The sequence below is a fragment of the Peromyscus maniculatus genome, chromosome 1, assembly GCF_049852395.1.
Source record: "Peromyscus maniculatus bairdii isolate BWxNUB_F1_BW_parent chromosome 1, HU_Pman_BW_mat_3.1, whole genome shotgun sequence".
Taxonomy (NCBI): Eukaryota; Metazoa; Chordata; class Mammalia; order Rodentia; family Cricetidae; genus Peromyscus; species Peromyscus maniculatus.
The window spans coordinates 32,857,501-32,878,734 of NC_134852.1; the positions used below are offsets into that span (position 1 = coordinate 32,857,501).

The following is a 21,234-nucleotide window of genomic DNA, read 5'->3' on the forward strand; positions in this document are numbered from 1 at the left end:
CCCAGGTCTTCGAAGCCCTCACAGAGTCACGTAGGGCATCCATCCACCTGACAGGTCCTTGGAGACAGGTCTGTGGTCTCTTGGGGCAGAGAGGTAGTGGGGGAAGGGTCCAAGTCAGCAAAAATAATGTGGTGGGGGCTGGGAGAGACCTCTCCGGACAAAGCTCACCCACCAGGAGCCAAAAACCCTTGACTCTGGGCCCAGTTCAGGGGCTTATGGACTAAGCTAATAATGTGAATGCCCAAATCTTAATCTCCCTGCCGGGGCTTCCGTGGGAGCCAGGGGGTGTGTGGCGACCCACTGCTATTATTATTACTGTTATTATATGGAGAAGAAACCAAAGAAAAAGCAGTAAATGGCATATTTAGAAGAAAGAACAGAGCCACTTAAGGAACCCCCCACATCCGTCATCGCTTCTAACGATTCTCCGATTCTCCGTACCCGGGTTTCTCAACCAGTTCTATCCTGATAAATCCTGGAAATTAATCAGCACATGCTGGAGCGGAAACTCGATCCCTGGCACCTATCACCATCCGGCCAGCACTTGGCGTGGACATCTGTCACTTGTCTCCAATGGGCCATGCCCCCCCATTATCATTGCGTACTAGGGCTACAAAAAGCCCTACTCAATGGGGTACAAAGGGCACAACACCCCCCCCCGCCTAATTATTATTTTCATGGGTGAAGGGGCTTCGCCCCATATGCCCCATATGTCTGTGAACCAGGTGGGAGGCGGCCCGGAGTGGCCACTGAAAAAGACCTGACCAACATGATAATGTCTAGGGTATGCAGACTAACAACCTCTCCTTACACACACCTGGGTACAGGTGTGTACACAAATGCACACACAGGCACACTCTGTGTGGCTGAGTCCTTTCCCACCGCAGTGTACTGAACACTCTACTTTCCCTGTGAAGACTGACAGACAGTGAGGCTACCAAGGTCCCCAAGGACAGCACAGCAAGGCAACCTGCCAGAGGGGTGGTCAACAGCATCCCAAAAACCAGGGGTCTAGATGCCTCTAATGTGCGTGGCTGGGCCTCCGGCCAGCATTACCTACGAATCCGGAAGTAGACTGAATCTCGTTACCAACAACTAGAGATGCTGTCTGAGGCCCTGATCCATTCCCCTCCTTTCTGGCCGCCTCCGCCCCTGCCCAAAAACAGTCTTCACACATAGGAATACTTTGTTACTACCAAGGGGCCAAGGAAGGCTTTGGGGGGCAACTGTGGGAGGGCAGATCTTTTTTTTGTTTTCGTTTTCTTGAACCTAAAGGATGCTGTGCAAGCGTGCTGTCAAAGCCACCCAGATGCCCACGACCTCTGTGAGCAAGCGAGACATCCCTCCACACTCCACCTAGACCTCGCTCCACAAACCTGCCCAGTCCTTTATCCAGGAAACACAGGGACCCCCAACAGTAACAATCACAACAATAACAGGTCTCTGAGAAAAGGGCACTTTCACATACGTGACTCTAGTGTGCACACGCCGCATTCAGACCTAGTAACCGCCACACAAGAGCTTTACTCTAAGCACGAGAGTGTCTCGTGTCCACTGCTGATGCTAGACTTAAAACATGGCCCTGCACACTCATGGACACTTCCACACAAGAGCCAGAGAGGGCCTCTCGCATGCACATATAACGGCTGGTACAAAAACATCAAGGCGAGAGAGACTGGCCCGAATACATGTCAGACCCCCTCTGGTATGTGGAACACCCACAATGGGGACGCTAGGCCCCGGATCCCACTGAAAACGCACGCCACGATTCTGTACTTGCGGCTTCTCTCTCTTTGCTGAGGCTCCAGAACCCTACACACAGTTAGCCCGTCCCAAAAACCTCTTCCTTACCACGAAGGCCTTGTACACACGCACACTGCCGCCATGGTCTGACTCTGTACACACCAGACCCCTACCAAGCAATGACTCCTCACCCTCCCTGACACCCGGGGGGGGGGATTGGGGAACAAATTCACCTGTGGGGATGGCCAGAGTCTACAACTGTAGAGTGAAGTAGCTGACCGGATTCTTCTCTAAAGCTAAGATTTACTGGTTCTTGTTCCATAGGCCCAAGGATGGAGGACAGAAGTGGGGAGTGGTCAGCAGGCCAGAGCCTTTCTCTTGGGGTCTTCTACCTGAGCCTCCAAAGCTCTGAGGACCCGCTCAGAGAGATGCCCCTCACACACACACTTCCCATTCCTCCCCTTTCCCTTCCATGTCCTTTTCTTCTCTGTCCACACCCTTCTTTCTCAGTGGGGCTAGGACCACCGTGATGAGCCTCTCTTTGGGCTTCCCCTCCCCCTCCCATGCCCCAGTGAGCCTTCAGCAAGACTTTTCCAGAAGCCAAAAGGAAAGAGGAGGTGGCCCCAGGACCTCAGGGCAGACCCACGCCCCCAGCTAGAAACACCGGCACAGAGATCCGTGGGATGTGGGCATCGAGGTTAGGCTCTGGTGGGAAGTTAGGGCAGCTTTGCCTTTGCACGGAGCCCCTCTCCCTGGCACCCTGCTCAGTGCTGATGCTGCAAAAGTGGTGAATAAATGAAACTGAGGGAGGGGGCAGGGGTGGGGGGCAGGGGGTGGGGGACAGGGGGAATGAGTGGCCAGGAGGAAAGAATGAAATAAAGGGGGAAGGGAAAAAGAGGGAGAATGAAAGAAAAGCTGGAGGAGAGAATGGAGAAGAAAAGAAAGACAACTTGGGGGGCTGTCAGTGAGAAGAGGAAGAGAGAAACTGGAAAACGGGAAAGAGAAGAGATGGGGAGAAAAGAACGCGTGAAAAGACAGGAAAGGAAGAAAGGGGAAGGGAGCAAGAGGCAGCCAAAGGGGTTCCCCAAGTCACAGACTTTGCCCAGAGAGCTGAGGGGTGCGCTGCGGCTCCCTAACATCACTCTGGGGCCCCTGGCTCCGCTTTCCACCTTCTCTTCACACCAGAGGCGCCACCGCCTCTCCGCGTCCCATCCCGGCTGCTTCTACTTCCCATTTCCACCCTTCCTGCTAGCCAAGGCACCCCTTTCCTTTCTCTCACGCCCCCATTCCCACCCCCAGCCTTTTCTCGTTCCCAGGGCCCTTACCTCTCCCCCCCATGCACCCTGCTTTCTTCGGAGCTTCAGACAGCATCACCAACCATCACCTCACTAAACCGGCCCCCACACCCCCAGGAAGGAGGGGGGAGAGGAAAGAAAAAAGCAAGCGAACCGCCACCAGCCCTGAACCCTCTCGCCTCGTTTTCTCCACAGTCACCCCTTCCTCAAATGCTGGATTAAAATAGGGGTCCCACCCAGCCCCGGGAGCCTGTCCGAGGCTCCGCGGCCAGCCTGGAGCGGATGCCACCTCGCCTTGCGTCTCCAAGCTCACTCCTTTTTGTGTTCGGTGGCCCCAGCAGCGATGTGTTTTGTTTTCAGCACCTTTTTATTGGTGTGATTTTCCCCCCTTTTTCTTTTCTTTATTTTTTTGGTCTGGGGGACAGCGACGATGAAGCGCCCGCCGCCTGCCTCGCTCGCCAGCTCCGGGGTTGTCTCCGGCTCTTTCTCTAGTCTGCGCTCCTCGCCTCCCTCCTTTTTCTTCTCTGTCTCGGCTCTCGCTCATCCGTCCTTTCAGCTCCGTCCTCCGCTGCCTTCTCTCTCCCCCTTCCCCCTCCACGCCTCTTCTTTCCCTATCCTTTTTGCTTTCTCTCTTTTTTTTCCTTCCCTCTTCACCTCAGTCCCCATTTTTCCCCATCCCACCCTCCATCTATCTCTCCTTTGGTTCTTTCACAGTCACCGAGAGCAAGCCGATCTCCCCCACACACTCGCCCCCAAATAATAAAAATACCCAGCCAGGGGGCAAAGCCTGGGTGCGGGCGCCGGGAGGGAAGCGAGAGGGCCGGGGCCCGCAGCAGCGCGGCCAGCCGGAGCGCGGTGCGGAGCGAGCGGCGCCCGCCCGGCTCCCGCCCGGAGAGCTCTCTGCAATAGGCCGAGCCGGCTGCATTAAGCTTCTTGCAATCAATAAAGCGCGGGTCAGATTATGCAAAGCGCAGATATTAATATGCAAAGTTTTAAAGATTTTTAAATGGAAGGGCGAGCGCGGCGCGGGCGGGCGGGCAGGGGCTGCGAGGGGAGAGGGAGGAAGGGAGGGCGGGCGGGCGGGCGCGCAGGCGAGCTGGGGAGAGGAGGAGGCTGCCCGCCGCCCGCCCGCCCGGCTGCGCCGCGCCGCCTTGCCTTACCGCTGCTCCCATCGGTAGGCGCCGCTGTCTTCGCCATGCGCGTCAGCTGCACGGCTCCGAGGGGATGGCCGAGGAGGAGCCGCCGCCGCCAACGCTACCCCCGCTCCCGCTCCCGCTCCCGCGCCCGCTCGCTGCCTGCTGCTGGCGCTGCTCTGGCCGCTGCTCCTCGCCTGAGCTGCCGGCGCGAGCCCAGGCGCGCGCCATCCCCGGCTCCCACCTTGTCCCCATGGCAACCCCGGGCCCAAGGATGCTCAGAGAGAGAGCGCGAGCCAGAGAGCGAGGGGGGAGAGAGGGAGAGGGAGAGGGCGGGGAGCGCAGGGGACACGGAGGCAGGGAGAGGCCCGAGACCCACAGAGACACAGAGACAGAGAGACTCAGAGATATGCCGAGATACGCTGAGACAGAGACACGGAAATGGGAGAGGAATGATAAGGAAAGGGGGACACCGACACAAGGGGAAGTCCTGAGACACAGAGACACACAGAGATACCAGAGACATGGAGAGATACAGAGACATTGGGAAAGGAAGAGAGATAGTGAACAGAAAGGGACTCAAATACTCAAAGACAGGGAGAGGGAGACCTTTGGGCCCAGAGACTCACAGAGACATCCAGAGACACACAGAGACCGAGAGATACTCAGTGATAGAGACACAGAGACACTGAAAAAACAAACAGACGCAGCGGAAGAGAGAAAAGAGACAGAGTGGAGACTCAGTAGAGAGAGATTCAAAGGCAAGAAGGGGCCCTAAAGTAGGGGTGCAGAGAGACACCCAGAGACAAAGAGGAGGGGGAGAAAGGAGAGGGAGTGTAGTGCAAGAGGCAGAGAGCAGCCCAGATGGGGGAGTGCGGAGCAGATGGGGCAAAAAGACAGAGACACCCAGAGACAAAGAGATAAAAATAAGAGGTCCGCACAAGGGAGAGAGGGGAGGCAGGAAGTCAGCGCAAACACGGAGCCCACGGAGACTGGGGGATACACACTGAGCAGTAGGGAGAGACCCAAAGAGAGAGAGACAGCCATATAAGAGAGAGAGGCCATCAAGAGTCAAACAAGGGGAAGCGCCCTAAAGGGAGGAAGAGGGCAGAGGCAGAGAGACGCAGGGGCGGGAAGATAGAGAGAGAAGAGAACTAGACCCGAGGAATCAGAGACCGCCAGAGACCCCGACAGAGACCAGAAGATCCAGAGACACAGAAAACGGCACGGAGCGGGAAAGTGAGAGTCAGATGAGGAGACAAGCGATTAGTGGGAGGGAGAAACGAACAACTGTGCGTAGGGGCGCTGAGAAGTAGACATGGAGCAGAAGATGTGAAAAGTGAAGTCGGGGCGAGAGGCCGCAGCAAAACTGAGGTCTAGAGGTGATGCTGGGAAACACACATGGCCAGCCCAGAAAGGAGAAACACGGGGAGACACAGAGAACGCCAGACGGAGATGAGTAAGGAGAGAGGAGACCGCGTCCTGGGAGAGAGGGGACATGGGACACAGCGACAGAACCCGGAGGGGTGATACGCAAGTCCAGGGATGGGGAGCATGGGGGGTGGAGAATGAGAGGAGGAAGGCTCTCTCTCCTGGAGCACAGTATGCCTCTGGAAGAGGCCTGAGGAAAGAAGGGCAGAACCAGAAAGAGCCATGGACCAGAGGAAGGTCCTCACAGGGTCAGCAGAGGGCTCCAGGCTTCCACCCCCTGCTGGCTGGGGCGTGGAAGTGCAGCAAGGAGATAGAAGTCAGTAGTGCCCAGACCTGGGAAGGGACGCTGCCGAAGGGAGGATGAGGAGGCGGACAGCGGGCACGCGCTGCGCAATCTCGGCAGCCGCCACCCTCTGCTTTGTTACTGAGAAGGTTTTCCCGTTTCCCCATGTACATCGAGTGTGCACACTGGATCCTTGCGATGTGAGAAAAATACCACACGCAGACACACACCCCTCCCCAAACTGCCCACATACACAGAGAAGGCTCCCGGGACCTACACTGCAAGCGCAGTTCCTAACAGGAATAAATACAGGAAACACCTATCCTGCGGGCGAGCCGAGTAAGTACCTGGGACCCGCGCAGCGTGTGCATAATAGACACGGAGCTACTCACTATTCCCTGTACCAAGCAGCCCCGTGGGACTCGCTCTGGGTGCGCAAAACAAACGCACGCACAAACTATCTACCCCTTGCGTACAAAGTAGGCACTGCATCTTAGGCAGTATATGCGTAATTACCTCGCAATCACTTAAGAGCACCTGCAAGCGGGCGGGGGAGGGGGGGGAGACTAATCAATAGAACGATTCCCCCACTCCACCTGCACACAAATTAGTTACATGGCCCTCAATATAACCATAAGGGACCTGGTAAGTTAGGTGTGATGGAACACTCCTGTAATGCCAGCACTTGAGAAGTGGAAGCAGGGAAGTCAGTTCAAAGCCAACCTCAGCTACATTGTAAGTTCCACATCTGCCTGGACTACATGAGACCCCCCCCCCCACCAGGCCCCTCAAAAACAGGGAAAGCACCACAGGTAGTGGGAACAAAGCTTACACAAAGCCCCAGGTTCGATCCCAAGAACTCACAGGTGTGGAGATCTTTCATCCCAGAACTTTGGAGATCAGAGGATTATCATAAATTGAGGCCAGCCTGATCTACATTGGAGCTAGCAAGAAGGCTCAGCTGGTAAAGGTGGCTTGCTGCCGAGCCAGATCACCTGAGTTCACTCCCCAGAACCCGCATGGTAGAAGGAGATAGACTCCCAAAAGCTGTCCTCTGACCTACACACATGCACCATGCCACACATGTACACTTGCATATGCATGAGTGTGCAGGAGCGCACGCACCTACACACACGTGTGTGCGCTACATAAATGTTTTAAAATTTCAAATATGAGGGCTGGGTGGCTGAGTGAGGAAGGGCACTTACTGTGCAAGCCTGGTGACTCCAGTTCAATCCTCAGAACCCATGGAAGTGTGGATGGAGAGATCCACAAAATTGTCTTTGACCTCCACACTCGCACACATGCACACACACACTAATAATAATTGAAACTTTTAATATAAATTTTTTAAAATTATTTTAAGTTTAAACAACCTAAGTAAGTAACACAAACACTGAACTCCACAGTAAGTATGCCCCCCTGACTCCTGAGGACTTTGTACAGAAGACAAGAGACTACTGTACCCTCTGGAAGGGGGGTTCCAAGACACAAAGGGTCAAGGCTGTTTCTGTCTGCTGTGCCCTCAACACCTTGAGGGCACATGGAGGTGGGGACACACCCCCCCCAGAATAACCAAGTGCCTCATAATTACATATACAGCTAGCGGACATTCAATACATAAGCCCTGGAGCTGAAGACCTAAGAAATGGCATAGGATACATGCTAAGCATTGCATGTTTTCTGGACAACCGGTACATTGTCTACAGCCCACAGCCTACACGACTGGCATCCCTTTTGGAAGGAGGTTAGTGTCTAAAATGTGTTTACTGTGCATGTGTTTGTGTGTGTGGAGGTACATATGTCTGTGAGGTCACGTGTGCGCTTGTGCATATGGAGGTTAGAGGTCACACTCCCGTGGCCTTCAGGTGCTCTTCATCTTGTTTCGTTTTGTTTTGTTTCTGTTGTTTTTCTTTTGAGACAAGGTCTCTCATTGTTCTGGAACTCCCCAGTTAGGCCAGGCTGGATGGTCACTGGACCCCAGGGATGCACGGTCTCCATCACCCCAGGGCTGGGGTTACAACATGCCCTTACACATTCCACAGCTGCTTGTTTTTTTCACATAGGTTCAGAGGATAAAATTCAGAATTAGTGCTTGCAAAACAAGCACTTTATCCTCTGAGCCATCTCCCCAACCCATGGGTTAAGTTTGTTGTTTAAAGACTGTTTTTTATTTATGTGTGCCCCGAGTCATGATTCTAGAACACACCAGGATGTACAAGGCATGCTGGCTTTAGCACAGAGAAGATGGGTGTGCTCTATGCATCTAACGAAGCCCTGGTTCTCAAAGCATCATATTCCTCTAAGGACCGGACCATGCATCAGGGGTGAAGAGAAGGCTCAGTGGTTAAGAGCACTGGCTGTTCTTCCAGAGGACCTGGCTTCTATTTCCAGCGCCCACACGGAGGCTCACAACCCTCTGTAACTGCAGTCCCAGGGGATCCAGTGCCCTCCTCTGATCTTCTCGGGCACCAGGCACACACCTGGCACACAGACATACATGCAGACAAAACATTCATACACATAAAATAAAAAGTTGTCCTCTGGAATATAGAATGTGAGATATTCTGCAAGTTATGTTCTTTTCGGTGTTGATTTTTGGGGGGGGGTGTTTTTTGGTGTGTGTGTGTGTGTGTGTGTGTGTGTGTGTAATATATGTGTAGAGGTCAGAGGACAACTTTCAGGACACAGCTCTCTCTCTCTCTCTCTCTCTCTCTCTCTCTCTCTTTGGTTTTTTGAGACAGGGTTTCTCTGTGTAGTCTTGGCTGTCCTGGAACTCGCTCTGTAGACCAGGCTGGCCTGAACTCACAGGGATCCGCCTGGCTCTGCCTCCCAAGTGCTGGGATTAAAGGCGTGCGCCACCACTGCCTGGCCCACGGCTCTCTTTTCCATCAAGTAGATCCTAGGAATTGAACTCAGGTCATCAGACTTGGCAGTGTGCACCTTTCCCTGGTGAACCATTTTGACAGCCTTTTCTTCCTTTCTTCTTCTCTCCCTTCCTTTCTCCTTTTAAGGTTTGTTTACTTATTTTAGGTATATATGTGTGTGCCTTAAGTCTATGTATGAATGCATTGCCTCAGGCTGCAGGTCAGCCTGCACTACAGTGTCCTGTCCAAGAAAACAAGCCAGTTGTAGGCACAGAGACAAGAGGATCACCATGAGTTCGAGGATAGCCTGGGCTACCTATCAAGTCCCTCTCTCAGAAAACAAACAAACAAAAAACAACTGAGGTTATCTGTATGTATAAGATTTCCCACTGTAAAAGTCTATTCATATGAAATTCTAGGCAATAGCACTATGGTAACAGAACATCAGTTCAGCCGCTGAAGAGGGCTGGAGTGGAAGCAGAGACCCACAGCAACAGGATGGCAAGAAAGTTCCAGGCTCGTGGAAACCTTTTGTATCACGATCATGGTGGTTACAGAACTCTGTGTGCAGGTGTGAGAGCGCATCAAACTATTCCTATATCAAACAAATTAAAATTGGTGAGTTTTGATCGTTCATGGCATCGCACACCGGTAATCTGAGCACTTGGAAGGCAGAGGCACACTGTGAGTTTGAGGCCAGCCTGGAACTGTCCCCTTTCTGTGTGTGTGTGTGTGTGTGTGTGTGTGTGTGTGTGTGTGTGATATTTCTCTCCATATATATTTCATATATTATGTATTTTTTAATTGGTGAGTTTTGGGCTAATGAGGTGGCTCAGTGGGTGAAGGTACCTGATAGCCCAAGTTTGAGCCCCAGGACCAACATGGTGGCTGGAGCGAGGCAACTTCTGCACACTCCTCCACCATCCACAGGCATGCCATAGCATGTGCGCGCCCCGTAAATACGAGAAATGCAATAATTTTTAACTAGGTGACATTGAGTGCATACAAATCATACTATACAATGGGCGGCCTCTGGAAGGGACGACACCTGAGATGAGTCCTGGAGAAGAGGGAGGAAGATGGGGGAGCATTTTCCAGCAAATGAGAACTCTTGCCAGACGCAGTGGTGGACACTGATGATTCCAGCGCTTGGTGGGTATAGGTAGGAGGCTGAGGCTGTGATCCAAGCTGCTTGGGAAGCGGAGGCAGAAGGATTGTAAGTTAGTTGAAGAGCCTGCCTCAAAATAAAATGTGGGAAACAGCTAAAGGGATGGATCAGTGCTCAAGAATGTACACTGCCTTTGCAGATCCGAGTTCGGTTCCCAGCACCCACCTCAGGCAGGTCCCAAGCCCTGGCAACCCCAGCTCCAGGGCCTTCCTCTGGCCTCCACAGTTACCTCCACTCATGTGCACAGATACCCACACACAAACACACAACTAGAAATAATAACAAATAATAAATGGGGGAAAACAAAACACAAGAGAAACAAAAATAAAATAAAAGCTGAGGGATGTACGTGGGTGACAGAACATTCACAAGGCCCTGGGCTCTCTGTGTACCAGAAGGAGGAAGTTAGAGAGAGAGGCTGCTTTACAATATCCTTGACTACATCGTAAGTTCAAGGCTAGCCTGGGCTACATGAGATGGCAGCAAACAAAAATCAGGAGGGAGGGGTGGAGAGACAGCTCTGCCCTTCTGCGCGGTTCAGTTCCCAGCACTCACCTGGTGACACTCAACCATCTGTAACTCCAGTTCCAGGGGATCTGACGCCCTCTTCTGACCTCTGCAGGCCCCAGGCCCAGTGTGATACACACACATGCAGGCAAAATACCCATACAAATAAAATTTTGTAAAAATTTAATATTGATTAAAAAAAAAAAAGGCAGGAAGGAAGGCAGAACAAACAAACTGGGCGTGACGCTGGTTTACAATCCCTGGGAGGCTGAGGCAGGGGAATGGAAAGCATGATGTTATCCTGGGCTACACAGCCAGACCTTGTATTGATAACATTAATACTAATTAATATATATTTATCTATAAAGGTGTAGTGGTGCACACCTTTTGTCCCAGAATCGAGAGGCAGAGACAGGTGGATCTCTGTGAGTTCAAGGCCAGCCTGGTCTACAGAGTGAGAGCCAGGCCAGAAAGACTACACAGTGAGAAAGTTTCAAAACAAACAAACAAAAAAATTCAAACAAAACAAAACAAAATTAGAGAAAATGAAGACACAAACTCAGGACTGCTGAAGCACACTGTCAGGCTATCTGCATCCCCGGTGGCCCGCGGGGACCCTCTAAGACAGGACTGGGAAACTCGCATCCACCCTGAAGAGTGTCCTACCGTCTTTCAGCTCCCTTCACTTAGAAATGTTCTTCAACTACCAAGCAGCTTTTACTGTGGACCAGCCCCAAGTTGGCCCACATCTGTGAGGCTCGCTGGCCACAGTTAACTTCCTGGATTCCATGTGGCTGCTGCCCCCTGGTGGTCAGCGTGATACATTACTGACAGTTCTATGGCCAAGCCCAACCTCAACCCTTCAGGAGTCTAGCCCAAACCACACCCATCGCTGGCCTGCTCAGGCTCCAGGCCAGCCCACTCCTTCTTAAACCCAACATGAGCTTTGCAACCCTATCTGTCTTTCCCTGCTTGCAGAGCGCGACCACAACCATCTTAGTACCCTCTCAGCACCCAAGAAGACCCACTCTCTGTGCAAGCATGAATTATTCCTTCCCACAACGGCTATATCTACGATGGCAATCCTAAATTTGTCTACAGTTTAGCACTCCCTCCCAAATCCCCTCCTGAAAGTACTGAAAACACTCCCAAAACAACACATCAAATGCTTGCATGTAGCCTCGCCCCCGACATGGGTTCCCGCTATCCCATCTCTAATCAAGTTAATTCAGATAAATGAGCCCTATTCCTTGACCGGTTTCTCTTCCTCATATCTAGTCAGGCTCAAAATCCCATTCAATTAGTGAAACACCTCAATATTAAAATGACCTTTAGCTGTGTGAGGTGGCACATGACTGGACTCTTAACACTTGGGAGGCTGAGACAGGCAGATGGAGAGTTCACAGCCAGCCTGAACTACACAGTGAAAAAAAAAAAAAATAGCCACTGGGCATGGTGGCTCGAATCGCAATCCCAGCTTCTCGGGAGGCTCAGGCAAGGAGACTCAAAGTTCAAAGCCTGTCAGGGCACTTCAGTGAGAGACAGCATCTCAAACATAGAAGTGGGAGTGGATGCGGCACTCGCCTGTAGTTTCATCACTCGAGAGACAGAAGTAGGCAGAGGTCTGTGAGTTCAAAGACAGCCTGATCTACTTATTGAGTTCCAGGCCAGCCAAGGCAACATGGTGAGACTCTATCTCGAAATAAATAAATAAATAAATAAATAAATAAATAAATAAATAAATAAATAAATGGAAAGTGGAAGGAAGGCTAGGTGGATACGAACACCTTCAGTGGTCTTTGGGTAGATCATTCCGTTTTCTAAAGGTTTGCTTATTTTCTATTCTGTTCTATTCTATTGATGAGGAGGACGAGAATTGACAATTTGTGAGAGGCAATTCTCTGCTCCTGCCTAGGGATTGAACTTGGATCACCAGGGTTGATAGCAAGCACCTATCTCTGAGCCATCTTGCTGACCCCGAAGTGACCTTTCTATAATGTGGCTTAGTCAGTAGAGTGCTTGCTTAGCATTCGAGAACCTCAAGATTCTGGTCCCAGCACAGCACAGACCAGACATGGTGATGTACACATGGAGGAGTCCCAGCACTGGGAAGATAGAGGCAGGAGGACCCATTGGTTCATGGTCACCATTGGTTACATAGTGAATCTGAGGCCAACCTGGGCTACATGAGATCCTGTCTCAAAAAAAAAAAAAAAAAAAAAAAAAAAAGAAAAGAAAGGAAGGAAGGAAGGAAGGAAGGAAGGAAGGAAGGAAGGAAGAAAGAAAGAAAAGAAAGGCGCTCTCCTCTCATATTTCAAACTATCCCTGGGCTCCCTGTTGCCAACAGGATCAAAACTCAACTCCTAGCCAGGTGCATGCCTTTAATTCCAGCACTCAGGAGGCAGAGGCTTTGAGTTTGAGACCAGCCTGCTCTACAGAGTGAGTGCCAGGACAGGCTCCAAAGCTACCCAGAGAAACCCTGTCTTGAAAAACAAAACAAAAACAAAAAACCTCAACTCTTTAGCCCATTTTTGAGTCCTGCACAGTGTCTGGCTCCCCAACCTCTCTAGCCACCATCCACTCTGCACCTTGTAGTCACACCAGGTCACAATTTGAATCTGCTTCCTCTTACCTCAGGGCTTGTGCACAAGCAGTTAATGTCCCACACACTGCCCTATCCCCACCCGCTCTCCCGTCCCAACTGGTCCTTGCTAACACCTAATTCAACTCCAAAAACCAGCTCGTGTTTCTTTCTTAAGACTTAATTATTCTTTTTTATGTGTATGAGCGTTTCAGCTGTGTGTGTGTGTGTGTGTGTGTGTGTGTGTGTGTGTGTGTGTGTGTGTAGGCACACGATGTGTGTGCCTGATGCCTTCAGAGGTCAGAAGAGGGTGTTAGATTCCCTGGAGTTATGGATGGTGTGAGTCACCCATGTGGGAGCTGGGAATTGAACTCAGGTCCTCTGTAAGAGTGGCCAGTGCTTTTTACTGCTGAGCCATCTCCCCAGCCCCAGAGCATGTTTCTTATGCTATTGTGAATTGACACTTGATAACATTCATCTGCTCAATTCACACAGCCCTGAAGACCTGCACAACGTCCATGGGAGATTCTCAGGACACAACGGAGGGAAGAAAGAACAAGTTCTTGCCATCAAGGGTTCATGGTCCAGTAAGAGAGGGAAATGCATACAAAAATCCCAACATCAGGGTTGGCAACATGGCTCTGCTGATAAAGGTGCTTGTCTCCCAGCATGACTGGAGCTCAATTCCCAGGACCCACGTGGTGGAAGGAGACAACCAGCTTTCACAAGTTGGTCCTCTGACTTCCACACTTGCATGATGGCATGCTCACACACATAGAAATACACACACACACATTCAAAAAATTGTAAACATACTTTATTTTATTTTTTGTGTGCATTTGTGTTTTGCCATGGGTGTGGGGGTCCCCTGAAACTGGAGTTACAGACAGGTGTGAGCTGCCATGTGGGTGCTGGGAATTGAACTCGGGTCCTCTGGAAGAAAAGTCAGCACTCTTAACCCATGAGCCATCTCTCTAGCCCTATTTTTTTTTTCTTAAATCACAACAGCAGCATCTTCTGGAACATAAAACTAGCTAGCAGAATTTCCTTGAATTTTAAAAGGGAAAAGTCTTCCCAAAATGGGGAGAAAGGCATTAAAATTAAAAAGGACATCATGAACAGCATGCATGTGAGGATTAGTCATTTGTGTACCTGTAGTAGGGGCTGCTAAAGCCTAAAATATAGGACACTATGAGGACACTGCCTGGGGCTCAAACATTAAATATCATTTGATATCAAAGGACATGGGGGGGGGGTCACTGAAGTGTGTGCGTGTGTGTGTGTGTGTGTGTGTGTGTGTGTGTGTGTGTGTATTTCTATGTGTGTATGTTGTTTATTTTTTTAATTTTTTTATTTTATTTTATTTTATTATTTATTTATTTATTTATTTATTTATTTATTTAGGTTTTTTGAGACAGGGTTTCTCTGTGTAGCTTTGCGCCTTTCCTGGAACTCACTCTGTAGCCCAGGCTGGCCTCGAACTCACAGAGATCCGCCTGGCTCTGCCTCCCGAGTGCTGGGATTAAAGGTGTGCGCCACCACCGCCCGGCCTGTTTTTGTTTTTTTAATATGGTATCAGTAATGGAGTCTAGGAACCCACACATGCTAGGCAGGGGCTCTACCAATAAGCCACGCCCAGCTCCTCACTGGGGGATTCTAGGCAGGGGCTCTACCACTGAGCCACACCTGAGCCCCTCACTGGGGGATTCTAGGCAGGGGCTCTACCACTGAGCCACACCCCAGCCCCTCACTGGGGGATTCTAGGCAGGGGCTCTACCACTGAGCCACACCCCAGCCCCTCACTGGGGGATTCTAGGCAGGGTCTCCATCACTGAGCCACACCCCCAGCCCTCTTTTTACTTATTTTGAGACAGAGTCTCACTGAATCTCCCAGGTTGGTCTTGAATACACTCTATAGGCAAGGCAGACCTTGAACTTGCAATTTTCCTGCCTCAACCTGCCAGGTAGCTTGGATCACAGGCCTGTACCACCACAACTGGAACCCTGGAGGATTTGGTCCAGGGAAGCTTGGCATTTTGGAAAGGATGCTTTTGAAGGGACAAAAGTGGAAGCAAGAAAAATCAGTTTGCTGCTGCAAACGCCTATGTCAACAGCTATTACACACTGGTATCAGGGACATGGATGAGACAGCATGGCTGAAGACTCTAGATTTAACTCAAGTCAGCAGGGCTTGTGCTTGGATGTGAGTGGGGGAGAGGGTAGAGACATTTTTCACTTGGGTCTCTTAGTAGATGAGAGAATTCATCAGCCTGGTTTGGGCATCCAGGCCTGTAATTCCAGCCACTCAGGAGCTAAGAAAAGAAGAGCACAATGTTGTAGAATATTAGCTGAAGATGTGTTACATTCATTTACGCTGTGGAACATTTGTTTAATGTTGTAAAGAGGTGGTGCATTCTTTTATGTTGCGTTTGTCTAACTCTGTGAAGCTGTGTTACTGTGCCTGTCTAAAACACCTGATTGGTCTAATACAGAGCTGTATGGCCAATAGTAAAGCAGGAGAAAGGATAGGCGGGGCTGCTGGGCAGAGAGAATAAATAGGGGGAGAAATCTAGAGGAAGAGGCAAGGAGAGGAGGACATCAGGGGCCAGACACACAGTCAGCCAGGGAGTAAGAAGGAAAGAAAGATAGAATAAAGAAAGGTAAGGGGCCCAGAGACAAAACATAGTTAAAGAGAAACAGGATAATTTAAGTTAGAAAAGCTGGCTAGAAACAAGCCAAGCCAAGACCGGGCATTCATAAGTAAGAATAAGTCTCCATGTATTTATTTCGGAGCTGGGTGGCGGGCCCCCAAAGAGTGAAAAAAATAATTAAAAGCACAAGATCAAAGTCAGCCTGGGCTAGGTAGTGAGTTCAAGGCCAACCTAGACAACTTAGTGAGACCACCTCAAAATAAGAAATAGAAGGGCTAAGGATGCAGCTAGTGGTAGAGCACTTGTCTAGCATGTCTAGGCTCAGTCCCCATCACACAGAAAGAGAAAGGAAGGATGCACAGATGGGCAGACAGACAGACAGACAGAAAGACTGTTTTAAAGATAAGTGTGAAGTTCTGGCTAATATCAACATATAGTTAAAAGTCACGTGTGGTGGCACACGTCTGTAATTCTAGTCCTTGGGATGTGGAGGCAGGAGGATCAGAAATTTAAGGCCAACTTCAGCCACATAGAGAATTTGAGGCCTGCTTAGGCTACATGAGACCCTATCTCAAGAAACAATAAAAAGCCAGGTAGTGGTAGCACATACTTTTAATCCCAGAACTCGGAAGGCAGAGGCAGGCAGGTCTCTGAGTTCAAGGCCAGCTTGGTTTACAAAGCGGGTTCCAGAACAGCCAGGGCTACACGAAAAACTCTGTCTCAGAGAGAGAGGGAGAGGGAGGGAGGGAGAGGGAGAGAGAGTTAGAGAGAGAGAGAGAGAGAGAGAGAGAGAGAGAGAGAGAGAGAGAGAGAGAGAGAAAGAGAGAGAGAGAATAAATCTAAAACGAAGATGACTAAGGTTAGGCTGTGAATGCGGCTCTGTTGGCAGGGCGCCTGCCTAGTGTGCACAAAGCCCTCCCAGGCTTGATCTGCAGCACCCTATTCACTGAGCATGGCAGAGTATGTATGCCTGTCATCTCAGCACCTGGGGGGTGGAGGCAGTAGGGTCAGAAGTTCAAGGACATCCTCAGCTACATATGGAGACCTAGGCCAACCTGGGATACATCAGACCTTGGGGGGGTGATCATGGGGGATGGGATGTGGGGGGAGGGGATACGCTGTAATCCTAGCACTCAAGAGTCTGAAGTTTGAGGCCATTCTGAGCCACACAGCAAGCCCCTTACAAAGGAAGGAAGAGGGAGGGAAGAAGGGAAAAAAGAAGGGCGGGAGACAGAGAGGGGGCCAAAGAGATGGCTCAGTGGACAAAGGTGCCTGACCACCTCAGTTCAATCCCTGGGGTGCACATGGCAGAAAGAGGAAACCAGCTCCTGTAAGTTGCCCTCTGACCTTCATGTGAGAGTATTTCTGCACACACACACACACACACACACACACACACACACACACACACACGGAGACCACAGTCTCTCTCTTTCAGAAATTAATAACATATTTATTTTGAGGTGTGTGTAGGTGGGGCTGTGTTGATGTCTGTGGCCCATGTTCCCCCCTGAAGGCCATGCCTGGGTCCATGGTCCAGCTGCAGCCGGGGTCTGTGTTGATGTCTGTGGCCCATGTTCCCACCGAAGGCCATGTGGATGTCGGAGTGAAAGTGTGAAGGCCCAGGAGCTGTGCTCCCGCAGACTGTAAAGAGCAAGGAGGCTGCTTTTGCTGCGCTATCGATGACTGCAGATACCCAGATGAGAGAGAGGTGCATGGAAGGCTTCTGTGACGATCCCAACCCCAACCCCCACCCCGCCCCCAAAGAAGGTAACAGCCAAGACAGGAAACCACCAAAGGGAACTCTTAAAAAGTGTGGTATGGACGATAAGGTTAGCGCTCCACAATCAGTGGTCTCTGGTGGGGTGCAGGAGGGGAAGGGTTCAGTTCTGCACGGAGCAGGCCACCGAGAGCTTGACCACGCTCCAGTGAGGATATAGACAACACAAAGTGGACCTTTTTTTTTTTCTTTTTTGGGGTGGGGAGGTCACAAGGGTTGTAGGGGACAGGCCTGAAAGGACTGGGAAGTGAGTGTGGTGGGCTGCGTGATGTCACATTCCCAGAGAATCAATAAAAATGTTATGTTAAAAGAAGGGGAAAAACAGTAACATTTCTTTTGAGGGGTGTGTGTGTGTAAGTGGGGCTGTGTGTGTGTGTCCTCTTCCCCTGCCTCCTCTCCCTCCCCTCCATTAAGACACAGATCATGGGGGAAAACTACATTGTAGTGCTCCCTAGCACCCCAGAAGAGACCACTGCCTCTCGGCTAAGCTGCTCCTGGATTCCTGATCCGCAGGACTTGCTCAGGATGTTTGTGGTTGAGATCTACTCTTGGGTTGATTCGGGATTTGAAAGCCAAGGAAGGAAATATTCTGAGCGGGTTGGAGCAGAGAATTAAAGGCTCAACATAAAGCCTGAAGGTGTCCCTGGATTGGGCATGAGGTCATGAGCTCGCGCAGTGTGAGCCACAGGGAGGTGGAGGATGGACGCTGAGGAGAAATGGGCTGTCCAGGGCATCCACTGTCTCTGCTTTCCAGCATCCACCGCCCCTCGTTGATCTCAGATCCCCACCATGGGCCACTGAAAGACATTTCCATGAGGCTGTCCATCAAGAAACCCAGGCCATCTACAGGCTAAGGGGAGACCACATGACTTGAGTTGCACCAATCAGAGCCTCTCCCTGGAATTTGAATCTTGAGCTTGCGTGACATAAGGTCTAAACGAGGCTGGAGCCGATTCATGCTGCAGTAAGAGCCCTAAGGGGCCATTCCTCTTCATCTACCCGGCCTCTGTCCAGCCCTTCCTGGGATCTGGTTCTTGGGTGCCAGTCTCATTTTCTTCCAATAGATGATGCCTTAGGGTTATCACTGCTTCAATAAAACACCACAACCAGAAGCAACTTGGGGAGGAAAGAGTTTATTCATCTTATGCTTCCACATCACAGTTCATCATCAAAGGGAGTCAGGGAAGGAACTCAAATAGGCCAGGAACCTGGAGGCAGGAGCTGACGCAGAGGCCACAGAGGGTGCTGCTTACTGGCTTGATACTCATGGTTTGCTGTGTTTGCTCTCCTTTAGAACCCAGGACCACCAGCCCAGGGATGGCACCACCCACAGTGGGTTGGACCCGACCCCATTAATCACTAATTAAGAACATGTCCTATGGGTTTGCCTACAGTCTGGTTGTTGTTTTTTTTCTACAGCCCGATCTTACAGAGGCATTTTCTTAATCGAGGATCCCTCCTCTCTGATGACTCCAGCTTGTAACAGGCTGACAAAAACCTAGCCAGCACAGGTATATTTTTGTGTTTAATTTAGCAGGAGTCAGTCTCTATTGCCTGCAGCCCAAGAACCGTAAGTCATACGTGTTCTTTTAAGTATTAGGGACAAGTTGGAAGGTGGTGGTGGCACACACCTTTAATCCCAGTACTCTGGAGGCAGAGCCAGGCAGATCTCTGTGAGTTTGAGGCTGGCCAGGGCTACACAGTGAGTTCCAGGACAGCCAGGGCAACACAGAGAAACTCTGTCTTGAAAAACCAAAAACCAAACCAAACCAAACCAAACCAACCAAACAAACAAACAAAAAACCCCAAAAAACAAAACAAAACCCAGAGCACTGTATTCTGAGAGGTCGGGGTAGGATGGGAAGAGGACCTGAGCAGAGTCCTGGAGGTGAGGGATATATGGATATGGACACCTGTCAGCTTGAACAGGAAGCTGAAGGAGCGTGACTGGACTGCCTGGGTTTCCTTTGTTAAGGCTGAAATGGCAGGGCTGGGCCCAGGCAGAAAGAGCTGGGAGGGAGGTGGCCGAGGAGTTCACGTGAGCATTTGCTGCCGTTTATTTTAGAGTCAGAGAGCTCCCTGGACCAGAAGTCGTGGCCATGCTGCTAGCTCAGGTAGAAAGCTAGGTAGATAAGGGAGCATGAGCTGGTCACTTTCCCTTTACCCCACCCCACCCACCCTCCACCATCCTCTGTCCCCGTGGATAGCATCATACTGGCTCCCTTGTCATATACATACATACATAAATACATACATACATACATATAAAATGGTGTTATAAAAACTTATTTGTGTGTAACTGTTTTGCCTCTGTACTTCTGTGTGCCCCAAGCATGCCTGCAGAGGTCACAAGAGGATGGTTGTGAGGCAACATATGGGTGCTGGGAACTGAACCTGTGTCCTCTGGAAGAGCAGCCGGAATGCTTTTAACTGCTGAGCCATCTTTTCATTCCCTCTCCCTTTTATGGTAATGGAAAGTGAATTCTCACATTATAGGCAAGTGCTCTATTGCTGAGCCACACCCCCAGCCCCTCACTGGGGGATTCTAGGCAAGTGCTCTATTGCTGAGCCACACCCCCAGCCCCTCACTGGGGGATTCTAGGCAGGGGCTCTACCAATGAGCCACACCCCAGCCCCTCACTGGGGGATTCTAGGCAGGGGCTCTACCACTGAGCCACACCCCCAGCCCCTCACTGGGGGATTCTAGGCAGGGGCTCTACCACTGAGCCACACCCCCAGCCCCTCACTGGGGGATTCTAGGCAGGGGCTCTACCACTGAACCACACCCCAGCCCCTCACTGGGGGATTCTAGGCAGGGGCTCTATCACTGAGCCACACCCCAGCCCCTCACTGGGGATTCTAGGCAGGGGCTCCACCACTGAGCCACACCCCAGCCCCTCACTGGGGGATTCTAGGCAGGGACTCTACCACTGAGCCTTCTTTGCACTTTGTAATTTGAGTGTGTGCATGCACCAGAAGTTGACTTTGGCAGATTTCTTAATCACTCCACCATATATTTTGAGACAGTCTCTCCATTGAACTTGGTGCTCACCAATTTGGCTAGACTGACTAGCCAGCAAGCCCCGGGAATCCACCATCTATCTCTACCTCCCCAGAAGTTAGGATTACAAACAGGTGCCCCACTTTTTCCATGGGTGCTAGGGATCCAAGCTCAGGTCTCCCCATGCTTACGTGACAAGCACTTTACAGACTGAACTATCTCCCGGGGCCCCTTGCTTTTTGAGACAAGGTCTCACCACGTAGTCCAGATTGGCCTTGAATTTTCAATCCTCCTGCCTCACTCCCCAAGTAGCCAGGATTATAGCCTGGCATTTCCCATTAGCACTGTCTCCTTAGCACCCTATTAGGCTCTCCTTGAGAAGCACCCGTGCGACCTTAGAGCAGGAAGACCAGGCGTTCCAGGCCTGTCTCCCACTCCAAGCTTTGTCAATACCTTCTGTCCAACAGAAGTCCCACAGCCCCAGCTCAAGGCTCACTCACGGATTCCAGTAACACCATTTCACGTCCTGTTCCTGACATTTAGATTTAAGGGCAGTGTGGTCCGTTTCCTGTGGCCTTGTCCTCCCTCTTAGTTCCCTCAACCCTGCTCACACCCCTGCCTATAGTTCCTTCATTAAACGATCTTCACAATTCCAGCTGGGGGCACTTCTGTTTCCTTCTGGGGTTCTAGCTATCAGAGGGTTAGTGAGAGATAGCATGTCATCTGCTAAGATGCTAGCTGTGTGGGGAAGGGAGAAAGCTGGAGAGGTCTGGCCCACTGGTACACAACAGAAA

At 50.9% G+C, this 21,234-nt stretch overlaps 1 protein-coding gene across 1 annotated transcript in view; it reads right to left on the bottom strand.

Annotated features, from left to right (window-relative positions):
• Nucleotides 1-4,324, bottom strand: part of Pou2f2 (POU class 2 homeobox 2) — an 85,995-nt gene extending 81,671 nt beyond the window's left edge. Inside the window, exon 1 of the mRNA XM_076573783.1 lies at nt 4,199-4,324. The gene's annotated coding sequence lies outside the window, so the exon portion shown is untranslated. The remainder of the gene's footprint in view (nt 1-4,198) is intronic.
• Between the last annotated feature and the right edge of the window lie 16,910 nt (nt 4,325-21,234).